The 15,533-nt window shown below is 38.8% G+C and overlaps 1 pseudogene; it reads right to left on the bottom strand.

Moving 5' to 3' along the window:
• Nucleotides 1-15,533, bottom strand: part of LOC101982523 — a 64,308-nt pseudogene that overhangs the window by 1,669 nt on the left and 47,106 nt on the right.

Here is a 15,533-nt window from a genome sequence, read left to right as displayed (position 1 = left end):
ATGCCAGTATTATCAGCATTTGGGGCAGAAAACAAGTAGATCCTGGGAGCTTGCTGGTCAGCCAGCCTAGCTACAATTGCAAGCTTCAGGTTCAGCGAGAAATCCTGTGTTGGGGGGTGTAAGGAAGAGAATGATTGAGTGGGACACCAGATGTTCTCCTCTGTGTGCGTACCAGCAACACACATGTGCACACCCATGAATGCAGTATGCACGAGAGAGAGAGAGAGAGAGAGAGAGAGAGAGAGAGAGAGAGAGAGAGAGAGAGGGGAGAGAAGAGAGGAGAGAGGAGAGAGGAGAAAGAAGGAGAGGGAGAAAGGAGGAGAGGGAGAAAGAGAGAGAGAGAGATGATAGAGAAATTCAACTTCACTGAGGCTTAAATCAAACTGAACAAATAACAGAAGTCAGGATGCTAGAAACTTTCCAACTGAGAGATCAGCTACATTTCTCCTGGCAAAAAGAGTTTTCCATGCTGCTTTCAGTCCAACTCAGTAGAAATGTAGTGAGGTCAGTAACATAACTTCACACGACCCTAAAGGGCATTACCTTGCCAAGGAAGTCATCCTGTGTGACATTTCTTCGTTAGGTTATGATCTCATGCCTCTCAAAACTGTTGCTGATATATCAACATGTCCCGCACTGCAAAATATCTCATCCACTACACAGCCCAGCAATTATTCTTAGACCCACTGAAGTGTCAACATCCTTAGCAGAAGCCCATGAAAAATATCAAAGGTCAAGTGGTCACTGATGGAACTGAAGATAAAGGCAGAGAGGAAAGTTTAGAAAATTTACCAGCGCTTCCTACACGCAAGAAAAGAAAATGTTCAAGCATGTAAGGAAATGCCCTTTGAAAATTAAAGATTGATTAGAAATGAAACAAGGCAATAAAAACATCAATCTGGCAGTGGGATCAACACAAAGAGGTTTAGAGCCACAGATCTAAGGCTGTCTAGAGAGTTCACAAAAAAGCAGAGGCTAAAAGGGTTTAACTAGCATTTTAAAAAACATGGGAGAAAGTGGAAAATTAATTAAACTTATGATTTGTTGCTGAGTAATTTACTGCACAGTGGGATAATTCAAAGATCACAAGGACTTTGTAGCATATCCCAGATAAATCCCAGTTCTGATCTCTATGCCAAGATGTGTCTACAAAATGTGTGGCTGGATCTCTGGTCTTTCCCCTCAATGCCTTTGCATGGCTTTCCTAACTTCATACTCTCCTTGGGCTCTCCGTCCCGTGACCAAGGAAGCTATAAAACAATTTCAGATGTATGATTCCACCTAGCTTTCTTGAAGGCCCATTCTTACATAAGGGTGGCTTTTGGTCTTGAGGGTATTTGAAAGAGCATTGGAGTTAGGGTCTGGCTTACCTCACTCAGGATAGTGTTTTCTATTTCCATCCATTTGCATGCAAAATTCAAGAAGCCCTTGTTTTTTACTGCTGAGTAGTACTCTAATATGTATATATTCCATACTTTCTTCATCCATTCTTCCATTGAAGGGCATCTAGGTTGTTTCCAGGTTCTGGTTATTACAAACAATGCTGCTATGAACATAGTAGAGCATATACTTTTGTTGCATGATAGGGCCTCTCTTGGGTATATTCCCAAGAGTGGTATTACTGGGTCCAGGAGTAAGTTGATCCCTATTTCCTGAGAAACTGCCACACTGCTTTCCAGAGTGGTTGCACAAGTTTGCATTCCCACCAGCAATGGATGAGTGTACCCCTTTCTCCACAACCTCTCCAGCAAAGGCTATCATTGGTGTTTTTGATTTTAGCCATTCTGACAGGTGTAAGATGGTGTCTTAAAGTTGTCTTGATTTGCATTTCCCTGATCGCTAAGGAAGTTGAACATGACCTTAAGTGTCTTTTGGCCATTTGAACTTCTTCTGTTGAGAATTCTCTGTTCAGCTCAGTGCCCCATTTTATAATTGGGTTGATTAGCCTTTTACGGTCTAGTTTCTTGAGATCTTTATATATTTTGGAGATCAGACCTTTAGGGTCAGAAGAAATAAGCCCCATTTGCTCACAAGTAAAGTAAAAAGCTACCACTTTGACCATAGCTTTCCTATTGATGGGCACAATTTATTATCTACATATACATGATTCCAGGTACAGAGGGCTAATATCATGAAGTTGGTATTAATGCAGATAATCTAAAGATAAAAATGATATATAAAATATATTTTAAATAGTTGATGTTAATTTTAGGTAATTCATAAATGACAATATTTAATGAAGTAGAAAGCTCATGGGGTTAAGTCATGTGATTTGAAGTTTGTAATAAAATAAGTTATCAGCATTTTAGGCATTTTTTTGGGTCCTTTCTGTTTTGTTTTTCAAGACAGGGTCTCTCTGTGTAGCCCTGGCTGTCCTGGAACTCACTCTGTAAACTGCACTGGCCTTGAACTCGGGGATCCACCTACCTCTGCCTTCCAAGTGCTAGGATTAAAAGTATACATCATCACTGCTCATAAATTATAATTATTAAGAGTAGATATTATTATATATGTGCTTTAAATCTAGGTTTTCAATGGAGCTTTATGTGTTCATCTATCCAAGTATCATATATATATATATACATATATATACATGTATTCCATTTTATGTAGTATTATGTATGTATACAGTATATATTTGATAAATTTATTTAAATTAAAACTCCAAGGATTTGAGAATAGCTAATAAATTTAAGATTTTGGAACTTCACTTTAGTCTTTTGGATGTCAGGAGTGGTGATAAAAATGTACAGAATCCCACTTAAATGCCTTAACTGTTCATTATTTTCCAGTAAATATTACCTATGGTCAAATCAATGGTTTCTGCTTTATTATCTTTCAACATATTTATAAAAAGATGTAATTTGCATATCAAAAGACTAGCTTATGAAAATGCCACTCAACAGTGTAGTATAGTCACAGAATTGTAGAGCCACCTCCATGGTGTAGATTTAGTAATCTTTCTCCACTCCAAGAGCAAACCTAAGCCCGTGGGTGATTGCACCCCCGTCTGACACGGTGCTGGGGCACACTAGCACATGACTCCATAGATCTGTCAAGTGTATTTGCGTTGGCTGACTTTATTTTCTTTACATTGAGCCGAGGTTGAGTTTCTGGAATCACCACCACCTGGTATGTATTTTTAAAGTTCTTAAATATTGCTGATTTACTGCTACTTTTTATAAATTTTTCTACCACTATTATAAAGATGCTGGTGTTTGCTTTATTTTTTTCTCATAATGACTGTCTGGTTTGAACATCAGGGTGATTTGGGCCTTATAGAAAATGTTATAGTGTTTTTTTAAATCATAGTTTGGAAGAGCTCATAAAGAATAGATATTACTTATTAGAATTTGCCAGAGGCATTGCATATTTTATGCTTTTCATTATGAAAAATTTCTAAATAACTAATCTAGTTTTTTACTTGTAATAAATATATTTGGATTTTAAATTTTATTAGCTAGTCAGTTTTAGCACATGTATCTTTTTGGAATTTTCCCATCTTGCTTGAGTTATCTAATTCGTTCTTCAGAGTGTTCTCTTACTATTGTTTTATTTTTGGAAGACTAGCAAATAATGTCCTCTCCTTGATAATTATTAGTTAGTATAATAATAACTAAAATCATCTTTCTGTTTTTCTCAGTCACCCTAGCTAACGGTGTGCCAATTTTATTATCTTTTCAAGGAACCAACTTTTGACTTCATTGCTTTCATCTACTGTTTTCTATTTTTATGGAAATTATTTTTGCGTTAACCTTTATCCTTTTTCATAGAAAACTTGTAGGAAATTATGCTATTTTCATTTTCATTTATAACATTTAGTTGGAGCATGATTTTTCTAGTTTAAATTGCTGGGTTATTTTTCTTTGATTTGTTTGCTAACATTGTTTTACTTATTTGTGGATTTCCAAATTTTCCTTTGTTGATAATTTATAATTTAATTTTATTTTGATCTGAGAATGCATTGTATAATTTCACTTTTCAAATTTATTGAGTTAACTTTATGACCTACATTAAAATCTGCAGCAGAAAAATGCACACTGGAGAAGAATATGAATCCTGTTATTATTGAATGGAGTGTGACATAGATGTTTCTTAGATAAAGTTGCTTTATCACCTCATTAAGAATTTCAATCTCTTTATTGATATGTCTAGTTGTTGTATTTATTATATATTCAAAGAGAAAGAGACCATGAATTTGGAAGAAAGCCAGGAGGGGCACATGTAAGGAGTTGGACAGAAGAAAGGAAAGAGGAAGTAATATAATGATATTATAATCTCAAAAAATTGTTTAAGAAGTTATGTGTTTATGTGTATGTCTTTGCATATATATGAGGACATGAGTGCAGGTGTTCACATATGCCAAAGAAGACATCAGATTCACAGCAGCTGAAGTTACAAGTAGCTGTGAACCACCTGAAGTGGGTGCTGGGAATTGAATGTGAGTCCTTTGCAAGAGCAGTGAATGTTTTACTGCCCAGTTGTCTCTTCAGGCCCACCCTCTCATTCTTTAGAAATGATATTTTTCTAGGTTTTAAACATAGTTATATATTTGTTAATTTATTTTTTATTTTTACTGTATTTAGGTATCAATCCTAGGGCTTAACACTGAACACTTTAGCCTTTCTTTCTTTCTTTCTTTCTTTCTTTCTTTCTTTCTTTCTTTCTTTCTTTAATTTTCTTTCTTTCTTTCTTTCTTTCTTTCTTTCTTTCTTTCTTGTCTTAAAAACCATGAATAAGAGAGACAGAGAGGAGAGAGAGGCAAGGGAGAGAAGAAAGAGAGAAAAAGAGGAGAGAGAGAGGAGAGGGAAAGAAGAGAGGAGAGAGACAGAGGAGAGAAAGAGGAAAGAAGAGAGAAGAGAGATTAGCCAACCTGGTTCCCTGTTGTACAAAGTCATCTTATTTCTTTCATTCATACCAAGAACTTCTGTTATAGCTACCACTGCTGATCAAATCAAACAAATGCTTGACAAACATCCTCCAAGATGGGAATGTGTGACCAAATACATAGAAAAATTATGTTTATCTTATCTGTTGTTGACAGAAGTTTGTGTCCCACCAAGTCCTGCAGTCATTCAGTTTCAAAGAAACACACAAAGGCCTACTTTAATTATAAACTGGTTGGCCTATAAGCTCAGGCTTTTTATTAACTCTTATATCTTATATCTTAACCCATAATTTGTGTCTATGTTAGCCATCAGCGAGATGTTCTCATCTTGCTTCTTCTGTGTCTGGGTGACAATTGTAGACTGAGTTTTCTTCTTCCCAGAATTCTTCTATTCTCATTGTCTTGCCTCTGCTTCTTGCCTGGTCACCCCACCTATACTTTCTGCCTGGCTATTTGCCAATCAGTGTTTTATTAATATAAGACCATTGTCCCACAGCCAGCACTCCCCCCTCCCTTTTTTTCAAAACAAGAACTCTGAATCGAATATCCTTTGTTTAGCTTTTTTCCTATTATCCATAACAACTTGTAACTTTATACTAAGATAAATATCCATAATCCATTTCGGGGGAATGTGGGCATAGGTTTTCAGGCTACTTCCTGCTGACTGGGGGCACTGATAATCTTATGGGGAACTAAAGAAAATTTAAGATTATGGTCAAGTACTCACTGGAAAATTCTGTGAGGCTTGATCATCTCAGCCAGCAGACAGAGAGGAGAGGTTGTTCTGGATGTAGAATGTAGACATCTGGGCCATCTGCTCCTGTCAGAGATGTTTCAGGAAGTCTTCCTTAATCAAACCTTATTTTTAATAGTCCAGAATGAATCCATAGCCTCTCATTTCCTGTGGAAACAAAAGTAAAACCTTTTCTCCAGAGTAACATATCTTTTGACTTAAATTTTGAAGTCAAGGCATTTTCAAAATACACATGTTGGATTAATCCAGCAGCATTTATAATCAAATGTCTTTTAGCAGCTGTGCTTCTTTCTCAGTCATCAAACAATTTAAAGACAACACAATAACATACAATCTCCAGATTCTCTGTGTATTTTCCATCTTTACATGGCTTTATTTTAAACTCTACTTCTTTTCTTTTTATTTTTAATTTTTGGTTTTTTGAGTCAGGGTTTCTCTGTGTATCTTTGGCTGTCCTGGAACTCATTCTGTAGATCAGGCTGCCCTTGAACTCACAGAGATCTGCCTGCCTCTGCCTCCCAAGTGTTGGGATTAAAGGTATGTGCCACCACACCCAACTGCTCTCTTTATTTTTTTATTTTAAGGACTCTATCTCTTTTTTCTCTCCCAAGCCTACATATATTTTTAAACACACTGTAAATTGTTTAGAGACTTTTTCGTCTGAAACTATCTTTAATGTATCTCTCTTTTTCTGGCCACATGAGTTTTTAATTTGCTAAGCAATATGGCTAGGATTGAAATCGTGGCTTTGACAGCTGGATCTAGTCCATTCCTTAGCTTTCTGAGAGTCTAGCCTCATGGAAGAGGTACCAGCCCAAGCCATGTTTACTGCCACAGTTCTATGGAGTTCTGGTCCCTGCCACCACCAGAAGCATGCTATCAGCTATTTATCAACACCATTTAAGTGTTTGTTATTGGGGCCTCTTAAAAGAGCTGTGAGGCGGGCTTCTTGACTGGTGAGGAAGAAACACCCACCTTACAAGGATTCTTCTCAGATCACGCTTTACTGGAGTGCATTTGGTTGAGAGAGAGCATAAAGCAAAGGGGGGCAGGAAACGAGAGAGCAGAAGAGAGAGAGAGAGACACGAGAGGGACGAGAGGGACGAGAGGAACGAGAGAGGGAGAGAGACGAGAGGGACGAGAGAGGGAGAGACCAGGGGGCACAATGGCGGCTGCTTATATAGGGAATTGGCACACTGGTCGCCCTGTGATTGGCTGCCACCATCAGCTGCCACCAGACTGCATCGAGATAGGCCCAGGGACCCTTAGCCATAGCGCATGCGGGAAGCGGGGGACACACAGCTCTCAAAGGCATAAGCCAAATATGGAGTTGTTTATAACCAACAAGACAGGATGTGGCGCCATCTTATAATGGCGATCTTGTCTGGCTCCCTGCAGAGCTGCAAGGTTTTTGCAGTTAAAGCTTAGTCAGGAAATCGTTCTTAAATAAGACATGCTTTCCTCTAGCAAACAGAGCCCACCCAAGAAAATGCTCCTACCAAGAAACCATGCTCAACTCTGTTCTTTTTCTAGAATTACTTCACAAACTCTTTCAGGTTTTATGTAGATGCAGTTGTCCATGTTAGTACCATTCTGTTGACCAAGGTTTCTATCCTGCCTGGTCCTGCAACCATTCAGTCCCAAAGAAACACAGAGGCCTACATTAATTATAAACTGGTTGGCCTATAAGCTCAGGCTTCTTATTAGTTCTTATATCTTACATCTTAACCCATAATTCTTGTCTGTGTTAGCCACGTGGCTTGGTACATTTTATCAGCGAGTCAGCCTCATTTTGCTTCCTTTGTGTCTGGGTGATGACTGTAGACTGAGCTTTCCTCTTTTCAGAATTCTCCTGTTCTTGTTCCCTTGCCTCTATTTTCTGCCTGGTCACCCTGCCTATACTTCCTGCCTGGCTACTAGCCAATCAGCATTTTATTGATACAAGACCATTGCCCCACAGCAATCTCTTAAGAAAATAATTTATACTGATTGGCAGCATCAATAATTGATAGTGTTTGGAAGATGGACTCTAGGCTGTAGGTGGTTCATGCCTTTCAAGTTTCTATTTAAGGAGATGCTATCCAATGAACACTGAAAAGATTTACAAAGAAGACTAGCACATATCCCATTCCATTTTAAGTGGACATCAAAGGGTGCTGTGCCTAGGCTTGTGTCAGACAGAAATAATTTGTTCACAGGCCCCACAACAACCCTGACGCAAGAGCTGGAGGAAATTGGTGCATAAACTTTTCAGCTGCTTCCTTAACACACCATAAGTCTTCTCTAAAGAATGTTTCCCAGACCATTTCCCAGACTTTTTCCATAGTTAATCTTGTCTCCCCCGCTCCTGACTCACTTCTCTACTCCCAGTTGACCTTCCCAGTAAATCATTGGTGCATGAATCCATGTCTCAGGCTCTGTTTTTGGAGAATGACAAAATGTAATGGACACATGCATAATACAACCAGGTCCCATAATATGGAAAGGAAAATAAAATTGTTGGTAAAGGAATTATTCCTTGGGATAGACAAGAACATCATATATGTTTGGAACTGGAAACTTACTGACTGAAGAACTAACTTTGGCAACAATTTTATTCCACTTGCTACTGGTGTCTGAATTTCCATTTTATTATTATTATTATTTTTTTTTATTTTTGAGACAGGGTTTTTCTGTAGCTCTTGTAGACCAGGCTGGCCTCTAACTCACAGAGATCCACCTGCCTTTGCCTCCCGAGTGCTGGGATTAAAAGCTTGAATTTCCATTTTTGATAGACATAATCTCAGAGCCTCATTTTCTAGTCCATTGGTAAGATCTTGTATGGCAAGGCCTCTGAGATGATCATTCCCTTCCAAGGCTACCTGGCTTCTCGATAGTAGAAGAGAAGGTCACCAGTTCTAGCATGCACCATGATTCCAGGAACAAGGGATTCCCAAAGCACAAGAAGACACCAATAATGATCATTTTCAAAGTTACTATACTGTTGTGATATATTGATACTATATTGCAATGAACACAGCACTGACAGTAGCCCCTATATAGAGAAGGAAGGGTACTAGAACCATGGAGATGGGCCTAGGCCAAGATTATTGTTCCACCCGTGACTGCATAAGTTTTACAAACACAAATACAGACTTCCTGTACTTGAAGGTTGTCTTTGCATTGAAGAGAGTCAGAATGGCATTTAGCTCTTTGCCTACTGTTTCTTCTTCCACTCATCCATCTTCTAATTACAGTTTTATATGACAAAGGTAGAAACATATAATGTAAGATAGCTAGCTATACAGTGTATATAGTAGCTAAAGAAATCTCTAGTAGATTCCATGGGGAAAAAATCTTTAAAGGTTGGAAGAAGTGGGAAGATGAAGCTAATTGCTATCTTAAAGTATGTTTTTACATTGTAGGTGGTGATGTCATATAGGCCATAACTGAAGTGTCACATATTAACCTAGAATTAAGTGTATAACCAATCACTTGCTAGTGTTGCATTTAACTTCACTGCAGCCTTGGTTCTAAACACATAGTATGTGCACTCTACCCAGAGTGTACCCTCGTGCCACACAATGCCAACAAACTCTGCCTGAAGCATTTCAGCTTAGACTTGAGACTATTGTATATTATGGGATGTAGTGTTTGAACTATGCATATGTTATTTGCTCTTAGATAAACATAGTCATTTAAATATGGAAAACAAAGACTTTTGAGTTTTCCCATTGACATTCCACAGTGTTATCAAGTTAGTGGAGAAAAGGCCTTGATGTAAAGGAAGCATTCCACAGAAAAAGAGACCTGCAAACCTCCATGATGGTAACAGTGAGACTTTCTGATGAAATTGTCACTCACATCAGTTTGCTTACCTAATGACAATGAAGCCCTTTCATGCCATAAATAACGAGATCATAGAGATAGGAGAGAAAACCTTTCTAACTTTCCAAGTAAAAACTGTAGCATGTGGGTTATAATTCAAATGATTGAGTTGAAGGCAGGTGATTTTCTAGAAGTAAATTTGTTGAAAACAGTTATTGAAATCAAGATGACCTATCCAGTTTCTTTGATTGTTTAAAAAATCAAATTAATGAAAGAGATTTAGGAAGTGGATATAATCTCTTCTTTTGTTTAGTGTCAAAATAGCACCTTAAATTATGACAGTTTATTCAAAGATACTTCACAAGAGAAACAAAACTTAAGCAGTCATCTGTTCCTTTTGGAGATTTGACTTTCCCTTTGAAAAAAATGTTTTGGACTCTGAGATACCATCTTACACCTGGCTAAGATCAAAACCATTGATGACAGCTTATGTTGGAGTAAGAGGAACATTCCTCTAATGCTGGTAGGATTGCAAATTTGTACAGTCACTTTGGAAATCAGTATGGTGGTTTCTCAGAAAACTGAGAAACAATCAACCTCAAGACCCAGCTATACCAATCTTGGACGTATACCCAAAGGATACTCAATCATATCACAAGGACACTTGCTCAACTATATTCATAGCATTATTATTCATAATAGCCAGAACCTGGTTACAACCTAGATACCCCTCAACCGAGAAATGGGTAAAGAAAATGTGGTACATTTACACAATGGAGTATTACTCAGCTGTAGGAAGCAAGATATCATTAAATTTGCAGGCAAATGGATGGAACTAGAAAAAAAAATTATCCTAAGTGAAAACTCAGAAAGGCAAACATGGTAATGTACTCATGGATATTAAGTGTAAAGAGTAACTATGCTACAATCCATAGCTCCAGAGAGGCTAAATAACAAGGGGGGACCAAAGAAGGGTGCGTGGATTTCCCTGGGGAGGAGAAATAGTTGTAAGTAAACTGGGGTGGGGGACATGAGGAATCCCCAGTGTGTGAGAGTTTGGGGTTGGACGGGGAGAGTAATGAAAGAGATGTCTTGATTGGGGGAGGGGAATTTCGGGATTAAGGAGAAACCTGGTGCCAGGAAAACTCCCAGGAAACCACCAGGATAACCCGAGCTAAGACTCCAGTCAGTAGTGGAGAGGGTGCCTGATCTGGTCATCTCCTGTAATCAAGTTGGTGATTATGCTAACTGTCATCAGAGAGCCTTCATCCAGTTGGAAGCAGATTCAGAGAGCTACAGTCAAGCACTGGTCCCAGCTCTGCTCTGGGAGTTCTGCTGAAGAGAGGATTTTATGAGACAGGGGGTCAAGGTCAAGGGAAACCCACAGAGACAGCTGACCTGAGTGAACTCCAGACAGCTAGGGAGCCAGCATGGGACCTACTTAGGCCCTCTGCATGTGTGCAAGAGTTGTGTAGCTTGGTTTGCTTGTGGGGATCCTAGCAGTGGGATTAGGACTGTCCCTGGCTCTTAAACTGGCTTTTGGGGACCTATTCCCCATGCTGGATTGGCTCGCCTAGCTTAGATGCAAGGGAAGGAGCTTGGTCCTGGCTCAATTTGATGTGCCAAGCCCATGTTTGATTGACTGGGGTGGAGGAGGAGGGGGAATGGAAGGGGAAGGAGTGAGGGGAAACTGAAATTGGGATGTAAAATAAATGGGAAAGTTTTAATTAATAACAAAAAGAATGTTTGGTGTAATTATTTTTACAAAAACATCAAGCATAGTTAAATATCACAGAAAAAGAACAAAATGGTTTTTAAATGTGTACTTAGTTAAGTTTAAAATAGAATGTGAGGAAATGATTAAACAGTTCAAATGCATTTTTACCATTTTTCAAATAATTTAGACAGAGAAAAAAATGTAATTTCCGAAAGCAACATCAATGAATTTAAAATGACTTCTGAGTGATTTGTACACACAGTGGATTTGGGTGGGTAGAGAAGTGTCGAGGATCTGGGAAGCATTGGGGAAAGGGAACCCACAATCAGAATATATTGTATGAGAAATGACTACAGTTCCTACCTAAGGTAGGAATGGACACCTGATCAAATTCTTTGCAAATACTGAGTCATAAATTCTAAACCAGAGTTCCTAGGACAGTAGATATGACTGGTTCTTGGTGAAGAGACCAGAGAATGCCTTTGTATCCATCATTGCTAACTGAAGGTGTGATTATTTTTTACAACCAAAGGTAACAGACCAAGCTGTGCTTATTTCCTGAAAGTGGCTTTGACATTTGAAAGTGAAACTCAGCATTAGAAGCCTGCATGTATCCGGTGAAAACAATCTGTGAACTGTGAAACTATAAAACCATTTTGTGGATAAGTCAGCAAAGTCATTGCTTGATGGGATTTCCTTCCCCAACGAAGCTATGATGCCAGTAACACAGACTTAGACATTTTCTTCCCACTATCTTTTCTTCGCTAGGCTAACTCATTAGAGTATGGATGTAACTTTTGATGATAAATGTACAACCATCACGGCATTTACATCCTTCACCAAAGTTTGCTGCCAAGAATAATGTATTGAAGGTAGGGCAGGCTTGTGTCACATCAGCTAAATACACGTGAATAAAGCGTTATCACTTGTTGATCCTCTCCTTGAGATGATGTTGTAGGAGCTGTGGGCTGTGTTCCTGCCGCCCCAGCTCCTGGTTGCCTGGCTAGCTTATGCCCCGAAATAACAACACACAAACTGTATTCTTTTAAACACTGCTTGGCCCATTATATCTAGCCTCTTCTCAGCTAACTCTCGCACCTGGACTAGCCCATTTCTAATAATGTGTGTAGCACCCCAAGGTGCGCTTACCAGGAAGATTCTAGCCTATGTCCATCCTGGGTTGGAGCTTCATTGCATCTGCTCTGGAGAAGAGCTGCATCGCGTCTGCCCCAGAGATGAGAGGAAATGGCGTCTTATCTCACTTCCTCTTCCTCCCAGCATTCTGTTCTGTTTACTCCACCCACCTATGTTCTAACCTATGAGGGCCAAGCAGTTTCTTTATTTTTTAACCAATGACCTTCCTCCATCAAGAAGACAATGTTGTCAGTTTGTAACAGAATGTTCCTTACCTTTATTCATCTCTGTAAGTGTATCAATTTCAACAATGACAAAACAGCCAAATGTGATGGCATACACCTTTAATCCCAGCCTTGGGAAATCTCCATGAGTTTGAGGCCAGACTGTGTCTAAGTAGTGAGTTCCAGGACAAGTAGGGCTACATAATAGAGACCCTTACACAAACAAACCAAAAACAAAAGAAAAGAAAAACAGCAAAGCATTCTTTTCACTGTAGGCTCTCCTTGATTCAGTGTGACTACACTGCTCCCCTTGTCCTGGAGCAGTGTCTATTTCTCCAACCCATTGAATCAAAACTTGACAGAGATAAAGTCATTTGGACCATAGTTGCATTGAAAACTATTATAAATATAACACTGGGACATCAAACATGGTGAACAGAGTTTGCCTTTGAAACCTGATCCTTAGGTGTTCTTTTTACTTCTCCAAAGAACTAGGGTCCTTCAATTCTTTGGGACCTTAGGTCTTATATATAAGGAAAGCTCTGAAATCTCCAACAGGGTATGCATGAATACATGCTTTATTTGATAAAAAGATGGGCACTGTGAGATCTTTGAGAATGCAGGACCTCACTCCTTCAAAGCTTTTAAATATCACTGAAAAAACAAAGTGTTATAGTTTTATGGCTCATACTTTTGTACTCTCTTCTCCCCTCACTCAACTCTGTTCCCGCCATTCCCCAGTGTCCCCATACCCCCCATGGTCCGGCTGATTTTCTTATCTTCTAGGGACTATATAGAAGAGTGTCCTAATTCATTTTTAAAATTTCAGGCCAGAAATATGTGATTCTTGGAAGTTTACATATAACCTCCCTACCCTAGACAACTCATCCTGAAGTAATTTGTCAAGTAAATTACTGCATATGTTAATCATCCTTTCAGTCAGCTATTTTGTCAGTTCAGCTTTTCCACTTCTATTAATGGTGACTTCAGTCCACTCACCCGAGGCCACCTAGCTCAGCAGGTTACCTCTTCCGTCTTCTAGTTAGCGTAAACAAAGCAAAACTCAACAAAGTAGTTCCGGCTGACCTCAGTTGTCTAAGACTTATGAGACTCTTTAATCAACTTATTACTTTTAAATAAATAGTTTCAGGTCTAGAGAACTGGCCCAGCAGTTAAAAATGATGACTGTTCTTCCAAGGGACCCAAATTCAATTCCCAGGATCCACATCAGGAGGCTCACTTCACCTTCCCCCGTAACTCCAGCTCTGAGTGGACCTGCAGTCATGTGTACTTGCCTACAAACAAACACATGACTAAAATGTAAATAAAAGAAGGAAATAATTCCGAATCCTTTCTGAGCTTTTCAATATTTTCTATGCCCTTAAAAATGACAAGTTGAGTGGGGGGGGGGCGGGGGAGAAAGCTTGGTTGGTAAAGTGTTTCCCTTACAAACATGAAGATGTTAATTCAAATCCCAGAATCCACACAAAAACAGCAGGGCAGGGTGTCATACACTTGTAACTCCAGAATTGGGGAGGCAGAAACAGGTGAATGCCTGGAAACTTGTGGGCCATTCAGCCTAGCCTACGAGATGAGCGCTGAGTCTGTGAGAGATCCTTTCTCAATTAAACCACTTGGATGGATGCTGGAGAAGGATACCTGAAGTTGAACTCTGGCCTTCTCATACACATGCACATAATACATGCACCCCTGCACACATACACACATGTACATGCGCAGAAGTACATAGACCCTCACATGATGACTCTTATCTCAACAATCTTGGGTCTGTGCTTGTTACTTTTGTTGATTGTCACTTATACTACCTTGTCTTCATGTGTATCTGATTAATTTGCATTATCTGTTGAACTTTGTATTTGGAAATTTTCAATATTTTTAGATCTGAGATCATTTTATCATCCTCTAAAGAAGGTAACTTCTGTGAGGACCTTGGAACCACTGGGTTCCAACCAGATGGGTTGTAGGCTCTATAAGTACAGTTCTGTTCCTCTTTCACCCCTACTACTAGAGCTTTTTCTAAGGAATGCTAAAAAGGTAAACTTTAATAGAAAATTTCTGTATTTAAAATAAATGAAAGCAGCAGTGCTCTAAAACCAATAGATGAGGACGGAAGCATCAGTTACACCTACTTGCATTTTCCTGGTCTGTGGTAGTTCCTAAAGGATCTCTAAGGAGGTCAGCTTTTCCTGAGTATCCTTTTTCAAACCCAGAAGTTTAGAAATCAACATTTTTTTCTGTCTTTATAAAACCAACATGAATTTTGGTAGGCATTCAAGCTTGCCACATCTCATTAGCTTTACAGGCATGCATTATATCTTTCAACTCAGGCTTATGTGAATAAAATCAAATAAAAAGCAAATATTGGCTCAAAATACCTCAATTTAGTTGCAAACTACTTTTCTACTGTATCTAAAGACTGTTGTAGGAGGCTGCTTGTTCATTTCCTGGCCTCCTAGACTCCCAAAACAATCACACAAAAACTACATTATTTGCAATACTGTTTGGCCAATAGCTTAAGCGTATTTCTGGCTAACTCATATCTTAAAATTAACTCTTTTCCATTAATCTATGTATCACCATGAGGCTGTGACTTATCATATAAAGTTCTGGGGTTTGTCTCTGGCAGGGCTATATGGCTTCTCACTGACTCTGCCTTCTTTCTCCCAGCATTCAGTTTATTTTCCCCACCTAGCTCTACTCTGCCCTGCTTTAGGCCCAAAGTAGTTTCTTTATTAATCAATGGTAATCACAGCATACAAAGGGAAATTCCATATCACCTCCCCTTTTCTGTTTAAATAAAAATGAAGGTTTTAACTTTAACATAATAAAATTACATATAACAAGATAAGTATCAACCAAGAATTGGTTACAATATTTATACCTATTTTATCTTTTATTATAACTAAGGAAAACTATAATTATAACTGAAGGCGAATTTAATTAATCCAGGCCAGTGGGTACAAGAAGACAATTTTAATATAAAAGCAC

This window comes from Microtus ochrogaster, assembly GCF_000317375.1.
Source record: "Microtus ochrogaster isolate Prairie Vole_2 chromosome 6 unlocalized genomic scaffold, MicOch1.0 chr6_random_2, whole genome shotgun sequence".
Classification (NCBI taxonomy): Eukaryota; Metazoa; Chordata; class Mammalia; order Rodentia; family Cricetidae; genus Microtus; species Microtus ochrogaster.
The sequence above is the reverse complement of the archived record's forward strand: the minus strand, read 5'-3'. Positions and strand labels throughout refer to the sequence as shown.